General features: G+C 54.3%; 1 protein-coding gene across 2 annotated transcripts in view; it reads left to right on the forward strand.

Moving 5' to 3' along the window:
• The window catches only part of ZNF423 (zinc finger protein 423), a 338,493-nt gene that overhangs the window by 19,669 nt on the left and 299,520 nt on the right, over positions 1-19,304 (forward strand). Inside the window, exon 1 of one of the 2 annotated variants that reach the window (XM_054511335.2) lies at positions 558-1,155. The exons of the other annotated variant lie outside the window; for it this stretch is intronic. The gene's annotated coding sequence lies outside the window, so the exon portion shown is untranslated. Of the gene's footprint in view, positions 1-557; positions 1,156-19,304 lie in introns of those variants that run through there. 2 annotated transcript variants of the gene reach the window in all.

Below are 19,304 nucleotides of genomic sequence, written 5' to 3' on the forward strand. Positions count from 1 at the left end.
AACCATGCAGTCCTATCTCACTGTTAGCTTGTGCAAGTCAGCATGGAGGGCCCAGGGATGGTCCCTCGCTGGGCAGCCGGCTGAGCAGGCTGTGAGCACCGCGCGGCAGAGCCCCTGCCTGTGTCGGTCACTGTCACGTCCCCAGTGCCTGGCACTGGACCCACATTCCGCGCCCCCCCCCCCCCCCCCGCATCTGACAGATGGGAAAATGAGGCCAGGAGACTCCCACAACCCATTCCCTCAGAGGCCCAGCCCAGAATCCAACCCTTTTCCAAGCCAGGGCTGTGGCCCGAGGCTAGTGGGATGGGGGAGAGCAGAGATTTCCTGGAGCAGAGGTGGGATTTGGGGGCCCCTAGGGCCCTCCTGGGGTCAGTCTGCAGAGCTGCCGCGGGTGATCTGGGTCCCGGGAGCAGGGATGGGGAAGGGCAAGGGGAAGCGGTGGGGGAGGGAGAGGAGGTCCGGGCCGAGGTGGGTGGAGGGGGAGGAGATGGGGCGGGGCCTGGGGGCGGAGCCTGGGGCGGGGCCGGCGGGCCGAGCCTGGCGCTTGGGAACGCGGCCCCTCCCGGCCCGGCTCTGTCTCCCACCCCCCCGCGGGAGCGGCCCCGGGACCCCTTTGAGGCGGCCGCCCTGGGAACGCGTCGGGCCGGCCCCCGCCCGGGAGGGCTCCATGGCTGCGGCGCAATAACTCAGGCCCAGGTTTGGGCACAAAGCGGCCGCGGCGGGGGACCGGCTGGGAAGGCGCGGGCTGCGGCGCTCGCTCGCGCTGCCCGGAGGGGGGTCCCGGCTTGTTCTGCACCGCGGGCCGCCCCCGCCCCTCCGAGTCTGGGGCCGGCCGGGCCCAGCCGGCGCCCCCAGGACTCCTGAGTCCCAGGCCCGGGGCGGGGGCGGCGGGCGGGCGGCGGCGGCGCCTAGCCCACAGCTGGCGGCCGGCCCGTGGGTGGGCTGCTGGGCTCCGCTGGCCAGATGTGCCCCCGGGGGGCCCTCTGGGGACTGGCGCACTGATTGGCCCTCAGCTCTGGGGCGGGGCCCGCGGAGGGCAGTTGACCGTTTGGGCCATCCCTCAGTGCATAATAATAAAAAAAATAAGTGTCATTGATGGCTTTTGAGCACTTCACACTCGTTTAATTCATTTGCGCGCCCCAGCAGCCCTCTGAGGTAGGTACTGTGATTATCCCGTTTCGCAGAGGAGGAAATTGAGGCACAGGGGGGGCAAATTAAATGGCCCAATGTCCCGCAGCTAGGACTAGACAGGATTGGAACGCAGGTCCTCCGGCGACACGGCGCCCAGGCGCACGTGTAAGGGGTATAGGGGCGCCGGAGTGCAATTTCGAGTGCACTTATGTTTAAAAAATTACAGACAGAAGATTGGCAAACGGATGTGAATAATGATTCTTGTGTTTTTTGCCACTTAAAATTCGCTCATTCACTGACTAGCTGGGTCCTTTCTGACTTCATTCCTTTCTGATTCTGTGCTAGGTCTTACGCTGTGGCTGGGTGCGCAGTGGTGGGTGAAAGGAGCTGAGTCCCTGCCTTCAGGGAGCTTACAGTTTAGTTGGGGGCAGGGGGAGTGAGAATGACAATAAAGTGGGAAGATAGACACCATTAGGTCATTTTTCATGGCGAGACTGCTATGGCTTGTCAGCCTTGGGCAGTGTTGTCCTTGGAGGGGGCATTTCAGAGGTGGCCAAGTGTTAGCTGGCCTGGAGGATGAGAGGGAACTGCAGAGGGAGGGGGCTGGTGCCCTTTGGCTCTGAACTCATGCCCAGGGATGCCACCCCCTTGCCTTGGGCTAGGCCCTGTGCGGGGAGGAGGGAGAAGGAAAGGCCATGCTCCCAGTCCATGAGGACCTGCGGGGACAGAATTGGGGGAATTTAGCGGATGTGTGCCTGGAGGGGTGGGGACAAGTGCAGTGGGCTTTTCTGGAAGAAGGAGGCAGGAGAGGGTAGTGAAGGAGGTTGTTGGGCTTGGGGTGGCCTGCTGGTCCCTTCTAGAAGAGTCCCCAGGATGGGCCCCCATAACTGGAGCATAAATACTCCCAACGTTTGCATGACCTCTGAGTGTCGCATGGTTCCAGAGGTTCTCACAGGCACCTCCAAGTACCCAGGCAGTAGGTTGGAGGGGATCCTTCCTCATTTCCCAGGTGAGAAAGGGAGGTCCAGACTCAGCCTTGCTCTGACTCACACAGCCCGTGTCCAGCTGTCAGCCAAGCTGCTCATTTCCAAGGTCACAGGGGGCCTAACCCCCAGGCCCTGGTGAGCCCTGTTAGGGTTAGAGGTGGAAGGGAATGCGGACGTCAATTACTGTCACCTAAGTGTCCCAAGCTGCCTCCGTTCCCAGCACCTCCAGCCAGGACCGTGAGAACACGGTTGTCTCTACGGCCCGCTCCATCCACAGTTCAGTCTGAACTGGGCGTCTGAATGGCCTTTATTCTGAATTCTCTGTCTTCATTGCCACAACCCACCCATTGCGTGGGCTCTCCGGGGCCGTGCGAGGCCTGTCATGAGTTCTGAGTTTGAGCATGGTTCCCCATTCAGACATATGAGATGGGGCTGGGCCTGTCCACCGCAGATGTCTCTGTGCATCGTGTCTTGCCTTCGTTTTGTTAGGAGAGTTCCAAGTTTGCTTTTCTCTCTGGAGACGGTGTGGCTTGGGCCCCAGAGGCAGTGAGAATGGATAAGTGCATGCATTGATAATTTTTATTGAGCTGTGTGCCCTGTGCATGCTGAATGCTTTCTACACAATTTCTCAGGAATCCCCTCAACAGCCCTCTGAAATCGGTACCATTATGGTTGCCATTCTGCAGGTGAAAACTCTGAGTGTCAACCTGAGATCCAAAGTCACATGTCACAGCTGGGCTGCCTGACACCATGGTGCCTGCCTGAGTCACTCCCTGGGCCACCTTCTCCATTCCTGGTGAATGAGCAGGCCTCCCTTCCCCCAGGAGCCCACGCTGGGCTGGGAAACAGACCCATAAACAGTTATGAACTCTGAGGCTGGTAACACCATGTTCCCCCTGAGGACCCAACTGGTGGCCAAGTTCACACCCCCTTACCCTCCCCCCTTCCTGCCTGCCTGGGCCTGCTCCTAAAGTTCACTTGGGGAAGAAGCAGCTTGGACAGGTGGGGGGTGGGAGGGTGAGGGACATTTGGGGTGGGCAGGGGACAGGACTGTACTTGCTTCCCCGTTTCTTGGGAACTGCACACCCAGCCAGGCCCACGCCCCTGTTCTGCTAGGTTGGAAGGGGAGGTGCTTGCTTGCTGCATTTAGGTGGGGAGTCCTCCCTTCTACTGTGCCCCTACCCCTAGCCAGGCCCAAAGAGTCCAGCTGGCTCAGCCCAGGAATCTTGGATGTGCTGGTTGGGGGTGGGTGGCCTTGCTGAGGGACTCAAAGATTTAAAGGGCCCTATCCTCTGGGCCTCTCTGTTTCCACTCACACGGCCCTTTGGGCCCAAGGCCTGGCCTCTGAGCCTGCAGCTTCATCCCCCTCAACATTTTCCCCTGAGCTTGAGTTTGAACCCAGGGGTGCATACCTCTCCTGGGGCAGGTTTCCAGGCTGCCCCTTACCCGGTGCCCATCCTGGCTGAGGGGCCTGGGAGCAGCAGCTCCTCCCGCCCCCCCTTCAGATCCCTCTCCCTGGGCACCGACCCTCTGCATTCCCTGCCCTCCACCCCCTCCTGCGCCCGCTTCCTGGAACCCAGGGACCCTGGAGGTTTCTGGACCATATCGAGTTGCCTGGGTGGTTGTTTCCTTTTTTTTTTTTGGGCCATGCAGGGTGGGGGAGCTGGGAGAGAAGGGAGAGAAGCCGATAATTGGGCCAGGGCCAGCCAGGGGTGGAGGCTGACTGCCAGTCCACGTCTCCATGGGCTGAACTGTGGCCCCCAGCCCCTACCCTTGAGGGGCCTGGGGCCTGGCTTTCCCCTCCTGGCAGGGGAACAGCCCTGTTTGGCATTTCCTGCCTCTTTTCCTTTCATTTCACACCAGGTTCCCCAAGGACACCCCTAGGGGGACATGGGGCTCACTCTCTTCTCCCTGGTGACCGGGGTCTGACTTGGCCTGGCATTGCCACAGTTCTGCTGAGCTTGGGGCCAGGATGGGGTCAGCTAGATGGCTTCTCCCCACCGTCCTCGGACCACACCTCCTGGCTTGAGCCCACCTCCAGTTCTGAGCCAGAGGGCCAAAGCTGACTGAGAGTTCCTCACAGACCCTTGGTGGGGTGGGGGAGGGCTCTTGGGTGTGTGGCTCTGGAAGAGGCTGAGGTGTTGGGGGAAATGGAGCCCTCAAGGCCAGGGGTGGGAGAAAGAGAAGGACCGACCCTCTAGGGGCCGGAGCCAGGGCGAAGGTCCCCCTACAGTTGATTCTGAGGTGATTTTGAGAACCCCCAAGTCCACGGCAGCCTCTGCACTTCTCTGCCCTGGCCCCCCAAGGCCCACTGCACACATGGTTTTGCTTTCCCGTGCATCCTCCCCCGGTCCCCTCCCTCTGGGTGCCTTCTGAGCTCCTCGGGCCCCTCCCCCAGGCCTCCTGGGCCCCCTCCTTCCTCCTTGACCCACTTTAGTCCCCTGTTGCTGGGGGAGGGGAGTGCGCAGCCAGCGGCTCTGGTCCTGGCTGCCTCCCCCAGCATCCCTTGGGGCGGGCTCTGGATGGAGCCAGCAGGCTGAGCCGGCCCGGCCCCAGGGACTGGCACACGGCGTGCTCTGAGTGGCAGCCTCCCTGCCCCCTCCATGGACAGACCGTTCTGGACAGCTGCCCCTGCCTGGGCCCCTGGGAGGCCCTGCCAGGGCCAGGCTCTGGTTTCCCCCAGCCCCAGGGAGCTTCGGCTCCAGAGGTCCCTCCTACCACCGCTGCCTCCAGCCTCCTTGCCGAGTGCTCTTCCCAGAGGGGCCTCTGCAAAGCCAAGCCCTAGCCTCCACCCATTCTTCCCCTAAATCTGCTGGAGGGCCTGGAGCTGGGGTCCAGTTCTGAGCCTGTAGTTAAATCTGGGTGGCTGAGGGAAACCCGGCAGCCCTCTCTGGGCACTGAGGGATTTGGGCCTGACACCTGCCCTTTATTGAGCACTTACTAAGTTTCTGGGACTCGGCTAAGCATGTTACGTGTATGATCTCACTGTATTACACAACAGCGTGGTGAGGCATGCTTTCCTAATCCCGATTTGAGAGAGAAGGCAACTGAGGCACAGAAAGGGAAAGTAACTTGTTTGAAGTCACACGGGCTCCACGTGGTGGAACCACAGGGCTTGGAGCCCAAGCAAGCCCGATGACATGAGTTTTTCTTTGCTCTAACATTCTAGAATCCCTCCTGACACTGGGGCTGTTTACTGCTCTGGGGTTCCTGCATGGCCCTCTCAGGACTTGAGCTCCTCCCCCCAGGGATCCCGCCTGAGTCCCAGTCACTCTGCCCTGCTCTGGTGTTGCCTGGGTCCCCGAGCCTGCCCCCTGCCCTGCAGCAGGCTTCGGGAAGTCAAGGCCCTATCCTGAGCCCTAGTCCTGTGGTCCAGGGCCTGGCCACAGGCGTGAGCACCGCTCCCAGTACAGGATGTGTCCTGGCGTCCAGTGCTGTCGCCTGTAGGAGCCACGGGTCAGTGGGGACGGTCTGTGCACCCTCCCGGCCAGCCCTGCTGAACCGCACATTCTCTCCCTCCTCCCTTCCCACAACCCCGCCAAAAGACAACTGTAAAAAATGGGGTGGGTAGACCCTGAGGGGGCTGTTCGAATTTGGGAGCCTCATCTCTGCCTCATTCTCTGGCTTTTCCTCCTCTGAGTCTCGACATCTGCCCTTCCCCTGGGAACCTTTTCATTTCACCATCATTGTTTTGCCGAATAAAGGAGGGGTGGGAGGTGGCGGGGGGGGGGGGGGGATGGCTCAGGGAGCCAAGTCAGAGCATCTTTTCTTATTTGCTTAATTTCCTCACTCAAATGTATCTTGTGATTAAACATTTTCTTAGCTGCTTGGTCAGGGCCCGGCCGAATTTCTTTTCATAAACACTGGCAAGTGAATTTAACTGCCCTGTTTGTATTAGCTGGAGGTTTCATTTGCATAGCGATTGTTCTTATGAAACAAAATAATCACTTGCAGTTTTGAAACTGTGAATACCAGGGTCTGGAGCCGGGGGCGCATGCGCAGGCCTTTCCTCCCCCGCACGGAAATCCATCCTGGTCGGGGAGCAAACTCAGCCTCCACGAAGAGCCAAGTGCTGAGGGTTTTCTCGGTGGAGAGGTGTTTCCCGAGTCCTGGGCCGTGGGTATTGCCTGCTGGGCGGAGCTTATGGAGGCAGAGAAACCCTCCTACGCATGTGAACCCCATTGCAATCAGGGGCTGGCAAGGGGGTCCTAGGGAAGTGGGTGGAGGTGGGGGGTGGGCCTCGGTGAGCGGGAGGAAAGCTGCAGACCTGAGCATCAACCCCTTTTTGTTGCTTTTCCATCCTTTTGGATTAAGGTTGCAAACTGGTGGCCTGAGGCCCAGTGTTTCCCAGAGATATGTTTTGATTGGGTTGTGCTGTGCTTAAAAGAAACAAACCAACATTTAAAATTCTGGAGATTTCACAGAAAAATTCATCCAGATTTCTTGCTTATCTCTCTTAACAAATGGGCAGATCTGGGATTGCGAGGCCCATGGTCTTGCCTGGCAGCAATCCTGGTGGTGGGGGTGGAGGCCGCTCCTGCGGGTGGGGTATGTTCATCCCAGTTCCCTGTGCAAAGGTCGCTCATGGATGTGCCTGCCTGGCCCTGGGGGGGGATCTGGGATCCTGGTTTCAGTGGGTCCACTCAGCTGGTATCCTGCAGGCTTGAGGCTCAGTGATTGGCCGGGAAGCTCTCTGGGTGCCCTGCTCTGCTCTGTTAGGAGATGTAGGCTCCGGCCTTGCCTATTTGAGGAGCTTCCCCTGGGCCCAATGGCTCTGCCCCAGGGGCCGCGGGTTCCAGGCCTCCTGATGTCCATATTGGCCAAGGGCAGGGATCTGGAAAAGGAGTCATTTTGGGAGGTCACACCCTTATTCCCAGGAGCTTAGCTTTGCTCAGAACATTCCTGGCCTCCTCCTTAGCAGCTCCCTTTAGAGCCTACTGCCCCCAGAAGACAGGCGTTTCATGATCTCAGACTGTTTTTTAGACGCAAGTGGCGTCGCCTGGCTTGGTCAGCAGGCTTGGCCAGAATGACTTGGAAGCCGATTCTGACACATTTAAAATCTTGTGTTGGGTGGGCCCAGAAGGTTACCTGTCCAGTAAGGCAATGGCTGGGCAAAAGATCCTGGCTGGATCCGGGTCTGCCCCACACCGTAGTCAACCTGACCTTGGCAGCCAGGGCCCTCAGATAATTGATGGCTTTTCTGGAGCCTCCACTTTGTAGGAGGAAAAAGCAGAAGCTGACAAAGCAAGTGGGTGAAACTGGTTAATGCTTGCAGCTTGTTCTCTCTGCACAGCTCTGCCCCCGGGCCTGGGTGTCTTGGACATTCCTTAGGAAAGTAGCTTCCATAGATCCTGCTGTATCTCCAGGCCTTCATCATGGACAGCCCTGGGTGGAAACCACGCGTGGGGCTCAGTGCCTTTTGTATAGTGGTTTCTTGTTATCCTCACAACACCTCTGAGTGGGAGTCACATTATCCCCATTTTACAGTTGAGGAACCCGAGGCTCTGAGGCCCCAGATCACACAGCAGGTGAATGGAAGAGTGGGAATTTGAACTCAGGCCTCTTGGCTCTGGTGCCTGTCCTCCTCACTGTGACTTTATTTGCTTTTAGTTTCTCCAACTATAGAATAGGAGAACGTCCCCACCTCCTAGGAATATTACAGAGATAAAATGAGCAAAGAAAGAGTTTGCTGTGACCTCTGACCTCTGACCTCTATTTATTAGAGCAAGAATGTGGACTCAGGCATTTTGAGGTTTCTTTAGCTCCTTATTACTGGATGGTGTCATTAAAAGTAACTTTTTCTCCCTTTCTCTCCCTCCTCTAATCTTTATGATCTGTATTTTGACCCTTTGGTTGCTCAGGACTGGATTTCCCCCAGGATCCTGAGGTTGTGAAATCCCCCTGGGGAGAGGATTGCATCTGTGACTGGTTGGGACCTCTCTTGGCAGGGAGTGGCACAGAGAAACTTAAAGGTTCTGGAAAGAGGAAGAGCAAGCAGCCAGGCCAGACATTCAGTTTTGTTTGATAGAACTGGCTGGCTGACAAGGGATTGTTTCAGTTGGGGATGCTTTGGGCTACAAGACCAAGGTTCAGTCCACGTTCACATATATCATCCTATAGGACGAGAAGTCTGGAGGGCGCGTGGCTCTAGAGGATTTTAGCGGAGCAGTCAGCACTGGTGCCTTCCATCTTTATGCTCTGTTCTGCTCAACACATTGGCTCTTGACCTCATATTTGTCTCCTCATGGTGAAGAAATGGCTGTTGTGGTGCCGGACATCACCCTCTCCCCCCAACTCCCTGCCATGTCTTTGTCCAAAGACCAGGAGAGAGAAGCTCCCTTACACAGGCCTGTCTTTAGGGGAAGTATAGCTTCCTTAAATGGCTCCGCAGTCCTCTTGTGTGTCTTTGGTGAGAGTGGCATCCCCGTGTACATCCTAGGCCAGGTATGGAGCATCACTCCTGGGGCTCTAGAGAACCCCAGCTTTCCTTGCATTTAGTGGCCTCTGCGGCTATCTGAACACATTTGAGGTGGGTGAGCAAGAAAGAATGGGTGGAAAGCCTGCTGGGGAGTTATCCAGCGCTGTGTGGGGACAGGCAGCTTTAGGGGGCTGGTAGCTGTGTCTCTTTCTAGGCAAGATTCTGGAACACCTCCCTCATTTCGTATAGCCGCTTCCCACATCCTAATCTTTCCAGTCCCTGTTTTCCTCACCTCATGTCCTAGGACTACCCCGTTTCTTTGCACATCTGTACCTCTGACTTAAATCGTCCTCCCCCTTTCCTGCCGGGGCTGGCTCCTTGCATCTTTCTGGACTCAGGTCCAGCGTTACCTTTCCTGACTGCCTTTCCCTTAAAGTGCGCCCACCGCTGCTCGTCTTTCTTTCTTTATGTCACATTAGTTCTTCTTGGGGGGGATTTATGCGTTTGCTCACTTACAGTCTCCCTTCTGCCCTGCTTCTCAGCTCTCTGTGGACAGGGACTGGGCTTGACTTGTCCACTCCTGTGTTCCTAGGCTCCAGGAGAAAGGCTGGAGGGCGGGAGGGGGGCGTGTTCAAGAAGTACTTGGCGTGCAGTGGGCATTTAGTGACTGTGTGCTGAGTGAAGGGCCTGCTACTACCCTTCTGAATTCCTTGTCTCCTCTAACTCCTCGGTTTCTGTCTGCCTCTCCCCTAGAGATCCAGATCCCTTTTTGTGTTCTTTGCTCTTGGAGGTAGAGGAGAGACTAGACATGTCCATGAGCCGATGGACCCGTTTTCTTTACAGCGACCAGATTGCTGGCAGTGGCTTCCCCAAGGACTGGTTCTGAGGAAGGACCCACTCCTGGAGGTGGGCATGCAGTGAGGGGCCTGCAGGGGGTGAGCTGAGGATGGGAGCCAGGGGCCCCTCTGTCTGGCTGAAGCCAGTGGGCAGCAGCGATGCCCACCTGGGCGTCGGGATCTGACCCTCGCCCACCCTTTGCCCCGAGGACAGCCTTGTCTGCTGCTGGAGACTCCCTCGGCCCAGGGGGCAGCGGGGTCAGCCCACGTCAGGCCGGTTGAGCCCATCCCACTCCTGGGAAACCCGAGTTCTCAGTCTCGCGGATGCCAAATCCTCAGTCTGGAGTGGGAGCCAGCTGGTCATTCTAGACAACAAGAAGGTGGAGAGAGTTGGCTGTGGCTCTTTTAAAGACGAGGGATCGGAATAATTTTGAAGAAATCCTTGAATGGAGTTGTCAGACTGACCATTCGCAGGGGTCAGACGAAGCGGACTCTGGGAACCCCCCCTCCGACACCCGAGTGGATGCTGCTACATCGTCAGCGTGGGTGTGGGGAAGGGAGAGGAAGGGGGACAGCCCCGTCCAGGTTGGGCAACATCGAGGGAGAGTGGGGTCCCAGAGGGGGTGGGGGATTCAGCTGGAAGGTGGGTGGAGCCAGACTGAGGCCAGCCTGCCACACACAGGCTGCCAGAAACATCGCTCCCTTCTGAAGGCTGAGGCCTCTCTCTCAGAGGGGGAGAAAGAACCTCCCTGGGTCTCCCTTCTTCTTCTCCGTGGCTGGTTGTGCAGCAAATTGTGGCCCTGCGCTGTGTGCGCAGGCGGGACCACGGTGTGTGGACGCGGGTTCTGCTTGGCGCGCACCCCGGGGGCCCTTTGGGGGCTGCGTAGGCTGCAGTATGAGCCTAATGAGCAAAGTGATAGGTGGTGGGGCTGTGGGTTCTCCACCAGGGCTCAGTCTCCCCAAGGCCCCCAAAGTGGAGCCATTGAAGCTGGTTGAGGCTTTCCCAGCTCCTGCTGTTGTGGCTTTCAGTGTTCTTGCTTATGTTGCTTTTTCTCTTGCAGTGGGAAGTGTCGGTGTGAGTAATTATATATATTTTCCCAAACTTGAACTATGCTTCATTTAAACTTCTATAAACATGTCTGTATAATTCTAATTAACTGCTTGCATAAAGCCATCAGAAAGTTACATGGGGAACGCTCATTTGCCAGACTGTTGCCTAAAAGCCAAGGAAAATATTATGTTCTTCCAACACACGGACTATTCATGTAGACGGCTCCCAAGATAAACAGGAGATACTGAGGACAAGTGAGATTTTAAGCAGCGATGGCCTAGCCTCTTGTAAGGGGCACTCACCAGAACGTTGGCAGGCTGGGTGGCTTGATTGAGTGATAAATGCTCTTCAAAGAAAAATGCCCCGGACTTGGAATGCGGGGTCAGGGACCCTGGAGATGGGCCATCTCGTGGTGCTCTTGTTAATGTCCATGGGCAGGAGGCCACTCGGAATTAGTGAAAAGTCTGAATTAGAAAAGAGTCAACGTATTTCTGTCAAGTCCTATCAGCACTTTATACTGGGGTTACTAGAAAGCGTGGACAGAGGAGAGTCTTGGGGCCGCTTTATTAAGTGGGTAAGAATGATTTAAAGCTAACTTTCCTTCCTTCAGTCAGTTAACCTGTGTGTGGTGCTGGTGGTCAGGGCCGGTAGCCAGGATGAAGGAGGGGAGGTGTGGGGGCTGGGCTGGGAAGGTGCACTTTCAGGTTGGGTCAGGGAAGGACTCACCGAGGAAGGTGACTGGGAGTGCAGACGTGAAGGGGGTGATGTGACTCTCCAGGATTAGAACAGCATGTGCGGGGCGCCTGGGTGGCTCAGTCGTTAAGCGCCTGCCTTCGGCTCAGGTCATGATCCCGGGGTCCTGGGATCGAGCCCCGCATCGGGCTCACTGCTCGGCGGGAAGCCTGCTTCTCCCTCTCCCACTCCCCCTGCTTGTGTTCCCTCTCTTGCTGTCTCTCTCTCTGTCAAATAAATAATAAAATAAAATCTTAAAAAAAAAAAAAAAGAACAGCATGTGCAAAGGCCCAGAGCAGCAGACCGCAGGGGTGGGGGGAGGGGATGTCTGAGGAAGGTGATGCGGGGTGGAGGTGAGCGATGACACCAGAGAGCTGGTTGGCAGTCAGAGGAGTGTAATCAGCCCTTTCATTTTATGCAAGAAGAGGCTTCTGAGCTGCCTGGCGGTTCTCTTTTTTATTACATTTACTTCACAGAATGAAAACGTCTTGAACATTTTGCGATGATCGCTCAAGTGCCGAAGATGAGAAAAATACACAAAAATATAGAGAAGAAAATAAAAAAAACCCCAATGTCCCCACTGAGGAGGACCGCTGCCGTATTTGGGGGACCCTCCCTTCAGGCACCCTCATTTACCCTGCGCTCCCTATCCCACTGGCCTTTTTGAAGGGCTCCGAGAAACGTTCAGTCCAGCCCCTGCTGCTTGGGTAGCACAGGTGACTCGTTTGGGATTGAAGATTAAGGTGGTTTTTGTCGTGCCTTTCAAAAACTTGACATTGGAGTGCTGGTAGTTTTGGAAAGATGTTGACAGCTGAAAAACTTGTTGAAATGGGAGCCACTGGAGGGCTGACAGTTTTGGGCAGATGACACTCGGTGCTACGGGCAAGCGTGGATCCTTACTGAGTCCCAGACGCTGGGCGGAAGTAGTCTGCACTCAGTTCTCTCACTTTCCCCATGTTTTTCCTCCTCCTCCTTCTTGTTTTTTTTAGAGAGAGAGAGACAGAGCAGGTGGGGGGGGGTGTAGGCAGGCACAGAGAGAATCTTAAGCAGGCTCCATGCCCACCATGCCCACCATGGAGCCCTCCATCTCACGACCCTGAGATCAGGACCTGGGCCGAAATCAAGAGTCTTGACACTTTTTTTTTTTTAAGGTTTTATTTATTTGAGAGAGAGCACAAGCAGGGGGAGGGGCAGAGGGAGAAGCACGCTGGGAGCCTGACGGACGACATGGGGCTCGATCCCAGGACCCTGGGATCATGACCTGAGACAAAGGCAGACGCTTAACCAACTGAGCCACGCAGGCGTCCCAGGAGTCCGACCCTTAACCGACTGAGCCATCCAGGCGCCCCTCCCCCCTGGTCCATTTTTTATTTTTATATTTTTTAAAGATTTTATTTATTTTTCAACAGAGAGAGAGAGACAGCGAGAGAGGGAACACAAGCAGGGGGAGTGGGAGAGGGAGAAACAGGCTTCCCCGCGGAGCAGGGAGCCCGATGCGGGGCTCGATCCCAGGACTCTGGGATCACGACCTGAGCCGAAGGCAGACGCTTAATGACAGCCACCCAGGCGCCCCAGAAGCTTTTTTTTAAAAAATATTTTATTTATTTATTTGGTAGCAAGCACAAGCAGGGGGGAGGGGCAGAGGGAGATGCAGACTCCACGCTGAGATGGGAGCCAGTGGGGCTCCATCCCTGGACCCTGGGATCATGACCTGAGCTGAAGGCAGACGCTTAACGACTGAGCCACCCAGGCGCCCAGCGGTCCACTTTTTAATGGTCCTTAAATAACAAATTTCCTGTCTCAGTCAGTGCAGTGAGGGGACATTAAATACACTGGCACTGTCGTGCAGCCCTCACCACCGGCCATCTCCAAAACTCTTCTTTTTGTCTTGTCAAACTGAGACTCTGTCCCCAGTCCACACCGACTCCTCATTCCCCCTCCTCCTGGCCCCTGGCAGCCACCATTCTACTTTTGCATCTCTACGCCGTTGGCGCCGTAAGTACCTCATGGGAGTGGGATCATATAGTGTTTGTCTTTCCGTCCCTGGTCGCTATCACTTAGCAGCATGTCTTCAAGGCGGACCCATGGTGTAGCTGGTGTCAGAACAGCCGTCCTTTTGCAGGCTGCAGAATTTGCCGTTACACGCACGCATCACGTTTTGCTTATCCCTTCATCTCTTGGTACACACTTGGGGAGGTTCCCATCTCTGGGCTATTTTGGGAATAATGCTGCTACGAATATGGGGATACGAATCTCTCTCTAGGACCCTGCTTTTTAAAATAAATTTATTTATTTATTTATTTATTTATTTATTTATTTGTTTGTTTGTTTGTTTAAGGACCCTGCTCTCAATTCTTTTGATTTATGCCCAGAGGTGGAATTGCCGGATCACATGGTGATTCTATTTCTAAGGTTTGATTAAGTGCCATGCCATTTTCCACAGGGGCTGCACCATTTTGCAGTCCCACCGACAGCACGCCAGGGTTCCAGTTTCTCCTCATCCTCACCAACACTTGCTCTTTTCCGGTTTTCTTTAAAGAAGCCATCCTAGTGGGTGTGAGGTGATATCTCACTGTGGTTTTGGTTTGTCTTTCCCTAATGATGAGTGATGTTGAACATTATTTCATTTATGTATCGGCCATGTGTGTATCTGCTCTGAAGCGATCTCTGTTCAAGTCCTTTGCCCATTTTTATTTTTTAATTTAGTTTTATTTTTTATTTTTTTTTTTTTTTTTTTTTTTTTTTTTTTTTTTTTTTTTTTTTTAAGATTTTATTTATTTATTTGACACACAGAGAGAAAGCACAAGTAGGCAGAGAGGCAGGCGGAGAGAGAGAGAGGCAGAAGCAGGCTCTCCACTGAGCAGGGAGCCCGATGCGGGACTCGATCCCGGGACTCCAGGATCATGACCTGAGCCGAAGGCAGTCGCTTAACCAACTGAGCCACCCAGGCGCCCTAGTTTTATTTTTTAAAGATTTATTTATTTATTTGAGAGAGAGAGAGCATGTGCCCAAGCAGGGGGAGGGGCAGTGGGAGGGGGAGAGAAGCAGACTCCCCACTGAGCGTAGGGCCCCATGTGGGGCTCGATCCCATGACCCTGAGATCAGGATCTGAGCCCAACTCAAGGGTCGGATGCTTAACCCAGTGAGCCACCCAGGCACCGTCCCCTTTGCCCAGTTTTTAATTGGATGGTTTGTTTTTTTGTTGTTGAGTTGTAGGAGTTCTCGATATATTCTGGATCTACAGGTTGGACATATTTTCTCCCATTCTGTGTCAGCTTTCTTTTCGTCTCACTCAACCCAGTGGAGCCAGTACCCTTGTTATCACTGGTGAGAAATCAGGGAGCGATCGGTTTTCCCCAAATCACACAGATAATCCGGGACAGAGCTGATGCTGGGACTCAATATGTTGCAGGAGTTAAGGTTTAAGATGCTGTAGGCGGTCCTCATGGAAGCCCACGTGAAGGCATTTGCTGCATCCTTCTGAAGGTGAACCTGACCCCTTTGCCCCCTCCTTCAACGGCTTGTCGGCTGCTGTTCTTCCCTGGGCTGTTCCGGGGTGTCTGTCTCTCTGCTGATGTGCTCTCAGGAAAGGCATCTTGGGAGGTTCTCTGCTGGTCCTCTGGGCTGGGTGGAGCCGGGGTGGATGCTCTATGCGCATCGGGCCGGGCCCAGTCCCTGGCCTGTGGGAGCCCTTTTCAATATCCAGGAGGTTTTATTATTAGCAAATTCTTCTGAAACCTTCTCAGGCCTTAGAACAGGGACACCTGGAGCCACCTGTGTCTTATAGGGCCTCCCAGGTTAGATCTGGATGTTAGGGTCTGCTTTTAGCTGCTTCATTCATTCAGTCCGTCACTCATTCATAGCGAGGTGTGATTTTTCCAGCAAGGAGATTCCCCTGGTCTCAAGTTTCCGGAGGCACCTGGTACAATCTAGACTCCAATTAGCTTAATTGCTTCGTATTAGACTTCTTAGAAAAGATTTTTTTTTTTTTTCCGGCTGATGGTTGTGGTTCCAGGAATGTCTACCCCCACCATCTTCCTTCCTGCTTCTTCCTGTTTCTTTCAACTTTTTTTCTCCAGGACTGGCCTACACCTCAGCCCTGTTATTCCCGGGGCGATTGCATCAGTTTGTGTTGGAGTGGCCAAAAGCAGGGTGGAGAAAACACCAGGGGGAAAAAAAAAATTACACGTGACATATAAGCTTTATATACCGAACATTTTAATAGAAGTTTTAGATGGATCGCATATAGATGTAGTGGTGTGTGTCTTTTTAAGCAGGAGCTACCTTTTTAGGCTGTGTGTGTCTGTTTCAGGGAAGGCCCTGGACACCGACTCTACCCTGAGTTCTGACCCCGTCCCTCTTCCTTTTGCCATCAACTCCAGATTTTTTAAAAAGTACTTTTCAACAACCGGAGGAAACTGTTACATCCTGATTGACACACAGGATGTCGAAGCAGCATTCTTGCTGTTAAGTGATCAGGATCTCAGCCAAGGGAATATAATGAAATCCACATAAAAATTTATTTACCTAATGAAAATCCTGGAGTAATGCATAAGTGGTTCTCTGATAATAAAATGCAAATCTCAAACTATAACCAGGAGGACAATAATCTTCATTAAACGTATTGTCTAGAGGAAGCCCATGACATCCACTTAACAGTGATTTGATTTGTTTAGTAATTTCCACGTAATATTTAAACTTTATTTCGAGCCTTAAAAACCCGCCCACGAGCTTCTTTCCCTTCTGGGAGAAGGGCAGCTGCTAGTGGGTGAGGGTGCCAGGCTGGTGGATTCTCAGGCCTGTGCCACGGGGCCCCCTAGAACAGGGTCCTTTTCGAGGCAGCTCGGTGTCTGCCGGAGACACAGGGTCCAGAAAGAGACTGCAAGGGGGCTGGTTTCCCTCTGCTCCGGGGACCCAGCAAAGCCCCTGTTCTGCAGGAAAATGTAAGATGTGATGCTAGAGAAGCTTGGAGAGGGGAAGTGAGTCTCCCACAGCTTCCAGCCCAGTGCTCCTGCCTCCCCGACATCCCGCTGGGGCTCAGGCCTTCAGTGAGGCTCTGCCATCATTCCAGAGCGCTGTGTTGGCATCTCTGCAAAGTGCTCCCTTGGCCCAGGAGCATCCAGTGGCAAACGCTCTTAGGACTGGAGGGAGTGGATGTTGGAAGCAGGTTGGAAGTGCTTTGGAAGGCTGACCTGGGTTGGAAACCGGTCTGGTCTGCCACATGTAAGCTAGGTGTGACAGTGGGTGTGGTCCTCGCCGCCTGTGACGCTCAGGATCCTCGTCGGGGAAGGGACTCTAATCTCCACCTCCGGGACTGCTGGGACGACGCTGGGAAGACACGTGAAGGAGCCTGGGTGGAGTTGGGCTGGGGGTTACGGTGCCTCGTCGTGGGCTTGGAAGCCCCATGATAGGGAAAATTTGTGTCTGGGGCCTCCTGCCCAGTTTGAAACTGATGACCTGAGCCGTAGACAAGGAAAATGAGCCGTTGGGATTTTTAATTTTTGACAATCACAAAATTCCAAATAAATGGCCGGTTAAGATGCGTGTGCGCGCACGCTTGTGTGTGTGAAGTTTTCCCATCAAACATAATGATATCAATGCTCTTCCCTGACCTACTGTTTTTCCTCCTTCTCTTTTTTTCCCTATCAAGTTACAACTTCTTTTTTTCTCCTTGGAATGTTGCAGAGCATTTGAAAATGTACTCAAATGAAAAGAAGCTGAAATGACCAATAATCTCAGCCAAGAATCTCCTTCCAGAGACAGCTCAGGACTGGGGTTGAGAACGCAGGCCTGTTGAGATACCAGCTTCGAGCTTCCGAGCTGTGTGCCCTTGGGGGGCCGCCTCATCCTCTCTGAGCCTCAGTCGCCTTGCCTAGAATGCAGCGTTCATGCCATTTTTCAGTGCGGCAGTGAAGATTAAACAAGATAATGCGTGTAAAGGGCTTCGCAGAGCCCTGGCACTTAGTCAGCGCTTGATAAATGGGAACGGCTTTGTTGCCGTACGAGAAAAGGTTGCCCTGAGCAGAGGCCCCGTGAAATGGAGCGGTCCGGCTGTTAGCCAGGTAGTGTTGCCAGCCGGCGGGCAGGCCAGCCAGCCTTAATGCCTTGAGCTTCCATCCAAGGGCTGGCTCAGGTTACGCCGGGCCCATTAGCGACGCTGGTCAGAGCTCAGAGCCTCTTAAGTTCAAGGTCGGTCACAGGCCTTGTCCCCCACACGGGCCTCTCTGCTTTGCCCAGAGTCATTAGTCACCGGGATAGCCTGATGGGAGAGTGGGGATGACTCAGTTCCCCGCTTCTGAGCCACACCCCAGGGCAAGGCCTCGCTGGTGGAGAGCCTCTCATGCAGGGAGACTGGGGATCCATTCACACATGTGTTAAAGGCAGTCGCATCCTGGCTTTACCCCTGATTAGCTGGCAAAGCCATGTAAGTAAGCAATCGGAGCCTCAGTTTTCTCCTCTGTTAAATGGGGGTAGCGGTAGTATCTCACCTCTCAAGCTTGCTTTGAGGATGCTGTGCCGTTGAACTTGCTTACTAGCCTGCAGTGGGCAGTGCTGTTACCATCCCCACCCCCATCTCGCCCCCCCAAGAAGGGAGAGCAGGGGGCTGAGGGATGGGGGCAGGGGAAGCAGGGAGATGGAAGTTGCTAGAAGAGCAGTGCATGTTCTGACCCAGCTGGGCGCCTTGGACATGCTTTTGCAGGAGGGAGGATGAGGGAGCAGCGTCTCTTGGCCGAACGGACTTGTCTTTGGAAACTCCTGCAGGGGTGACTTAGGCAAGCGCACCCACAGTCTTGTGTGCCGGGCGCTGCCCCCCCGTCCACCAGGGTTTCTGCCCACGCTCTTGCTGGAGCCGATTTATCAGTGAGCCGGCCAGGGACCACTGGAAGGCTCCTTCTTTCCCCTTTCCAGCTCCCCCTCACGGGAGGACAGGCGCTGCAGTTTTCTTTAGGAACCATCTCTGGGGGAGAGAGAAAACCATCAGAGGGCATTGGGTGCATCCTCCAGAGCCCTTGTGTGGGTGTCAAAGCAGACTCCCGGTGGCCAGCCTTTGAGCACAGCTTCGAGGCTGCAGAGGGCCCCTGGGCAGTGGGGGGTTGTAATACCCTAAGGCCTGTGGAGCCCAGAAAGGGGCCTGAGTGACAGCCAGACGAGGCCTTCACACACCGGGTGCCAGGGGGAGGGAGAGAGAGAGAGAGCGAGCGCGAGCGAGCACGGCAGGGGCAGAGGGGGGCTGCCAGCCAGGGACAAAGGCAGAGACAGAGAGAAACAAAGGAAGAGAGAAAATCCCCTCCTGGTACAACCTGTGGTTTAAAGAAAAATGCAGTTTGCCATCCCACAATGCTTTAGAGTGAAACTCTCAGTTTATCCAATAAAAAAACCCAAAAACCAAAACCAAAACACAAACACGCAGGACCTTTCAACTTGCGAGCCCAGGTGTGACAACACCCTTATCTGATCCGCTCTTCTGGGCTGGATGCTTTCCCCACCCATGCATGGAATGAGTTTGAAACGGGAAGAATCGGAGGCAATCAGCTGCTGCCAAATTTCAGAGCAAACATTTTTCTTTCTGGATTTAAATAATTGCATTGCATCCCCAGCTCTGGTTCTCCTCTAAAACCAGCCCCAAATGACATTTGGCAGGCTAACGATGGTCTGGTTTTCTCCCCCTCCTCCCTGTGGGGCTTTCTCAGAATATTTTCCTCAACGTCTGGGTAGCTGGCTTTTAAACCAGTTCTTTTTTTTTTTTTTTTTTTTTTGGTTCAGGTCTCAAATTTTATTAAATTTAAATTTTATTCCATTTCAGGCTATAAAATCTCCAAAAGTGGCTTTGAAAGTGAACAGGTTTTGGCATGCTGGAAATAGGTTACCTCCAATGCAAATAAAACAGTCTAGCTTCCGAGGACAACAAGGCTCCAAGGGTTGGGAAAAAGCACAGGGCGGTTAGAGACCGTGGCACAGAAATGGTCAGAGACCAATTTAAAAGCACACATATTTTAAATGAAACGTTCTGTGGACATATGGAACCAATAGCTTTGCCAAAAGCTCAATTCTGGGATCAAGTCTTAAGCGCTAAACTTTAATCTGACTACCCAAGGTGATTTTTTAGCAAATGAAAGCTCCTTTTTGCTTTCTAGTCTAAGGGGAATCTT

This window comes from Mirounga angustirostris, unplaced genomic scaffold (genome assembly GCF_029215605.1).
Source record: "Mirounga angustirostris isolate CCGP_5_RB_7025 unplaced genomic scaffold, mMirAng1.0.hap1 SCAF_16, whole genome shotgun sequence".
Classification (NCBI taxonomy): domain Eukaryota; kingdom Metazoa; phylum Chordata; class Mammalia; order Carnivora; family Phocidae; genus Mirounga; species Mirounga angustirostris.